The sequence below is a fragment of the Papio anubis genome, chromosome 14 (genome assembly GCF_008728515.1).
Source record: "Papio anubis isolate 15944 chromosome 14, Panubis1.0, whole genome shotgun sequence".
NCBI lineage: Eukaryota > Metazoa > Chordata > Mammalia > Primates > Cercopithecidae > Papio > Papio anubis.
Window position 1 is genome coordinate 42,209,441 of NC_044989.1, and position 2,156 is coordinate 42,211,596.

Sequence of the window (2,156 nt, forward strand, 5' to 3'; positions counted from 1 at the left end):
TTTTCCATAATGGTTGAATCCAGTTTACAATCCCACCAACAGTGTAAAGTGTTCCTATTTCTCTCACATCCTTCCACCTGTTGTTTCGGACTTTTAATGATCGCCATTCTAACTGGTGTGAGATGGTATCTCATTGTGGTTTTGATTTGTATTTCTCTGATGGCCAGTGATGATGAGCATTTTTTCATATGTCTGTTGCTGTAAGGAATGTCCTCTTTGAGAAATGTCTGCTCATATCCTTTGCCCACTTTTGATGGGTTGTTTGTTTTTTTCTTGTAAATTTGTTGAGTTCTTGTGGTGGTTCTGGATAGCCCCTTTGTCAGATGAGTAGATTGCAAAAAATTTTCTCCCATTCTGTAGGTTGCCTCGTTCACTCTGATGGTAGTTTCTTTTGCTGTGCAGAAGCTCTTTTAGTTTAATTAGATCCCATTTGTCAATTTTAGCTTTTTGTTGCCAAGCATGGTGTTTTAGACATGAAGTTCTTTGCCCATGCCTATGTCCCAGGAATGGTACTACCTAGTTTTCCTTAGGATTTTTATGGTATTAGGTCTAACATTTAAGTCTCTAATCCATCTTGAATTAATTTTCAGATAAGTAAGAAAGGATCCAGTTTCCCAGCTTTCTTACTGATGGCTAGCCAATTCTCCCAGCACTATTTATTAAATAGGGAATCCTTTCCCCATTTCTTGTTTCTCTAGGTTTGTCAAAGATCAGATGGCTGTAGATGTGTGTGGTATTATTTGAGGACTCTGTTCTGTTCCATTGGTTCATATTCCTGCTTGGTGCACCAGTACCATGTTTTGGTTACTGTAGCTCTGTAGTATAGTTTGAAGTCAGGTGGATGCCTCCAGCTTTGTTCTTTGACTTAGGATTGTCTTGGAGATGCGGCTCTTTTTGGTTCCATATGAACTTTAAAGCAGTTTTTCCACTCCTGTGAAGAAACTCATTTTGATGATGGCATTGAATCTATAAATTACCTTGGGCAGCATGGCCATTTTCAATTTATATTGATTCTTCCTATCCATGAGCATGGTATGTTCTTCCATTTGTTTGTGTCCTCTTTATTTCACTGAGCAGTGTTTGTAGTTCTCCTTGAAGAGTCCCATCCCTGTGTTGGATTCCTAGGTATTGACCTTTGAAGCTAAATTGTAGCCTGGAAGTTCATTCATGATTTGGTTTGTGTTTGTCTTGAAAGATGTATAAGAATGCTTGTGATTTTGAAAAATATGGAACGCCACACCTATGCATCCCATGCCAGGGGCCATGCTAATCTTCTCTGCATCGCTCCACTTTAGTATGTGCCGGGTTTGAAGCACAGTGGCAATTTGGTTCTTACTGATTCCTCTTTCCTTCCCTACTGTGCTAGGATCTGGTGTTTGTGGAAAATGATGCAACAAGTAACACTTGAAATGCAATGAAGGGGAGGAGACCTAAGAGTATGCATGGACCACACACGAGGACTGAGCAAACCATTGCATGCTGGTCAACCCAACCTGATAAAGCTGTCCCAGGTCCTTCAATTAGTAAGAAGATGTGAGTGACCCTGCAAAGAGCGGTTTTAACAGGATGTGGACAGGGTGGGATGAGAGAGCAGAGGCAGCAACTGCCTTTCTTGGGCAGCAAGAGAAATAGTCACTGAAGAAGTAACTGCAAAGACAGAAATGTGCGTGGGTGGGGAGCAAGCTGAATGTGTATGTGTGCAAAGGAACCAGGAAGGAAGGAAAGATGGAGGATGCAAGGGAGAGAAGGGCTAGTTGATGAGGGGCAAGTCACCCACAGAGGCAATGAAATAAAATCAAGAAAATCAAGGGAGCACTCAAATCCAAGGCTGCTCCAGGTTTCATGACTAGGGCCTGTTGCTGGTATAACCTGAGGGGTGGTCTTTAAGAAAACGCAGGCAAGTTTACAAATACAAAATCAGATATGACAGTGTATTTTTTTAGAATAAGGAAATCATTCACAACATTTTTAAGCTAAATGTTTAAGCTGATAAATACCACAAACATCACAAAACCCAGAAAAATGGCATGTTTAGTAATTAACTTCCTGATATACCTCTATAATACTTTCAGAGAAAAATGTATTTGTTTTGCTGTGTACTCTTTTATGGACTCCTCTTACATCAAAGGTTTTGTGGTATCATTTTTTATAGCGGG

At 40.3% G+C, this 2,156-nt stretch overlaps 1 pseudogene; it reads right to left on the bottom strand.

The window, feature by feature from the left end:
• Nucleotides 1–1,220: 1,220 nt before the first annotated feature.
• Nucleotides 1,221–1,316, bottom strand: LOC116270403 (annotated as a pseudogene).
• Between the last annotated feature and the right edge of the window lie 840 nt (nucleotides 1,317–2,156).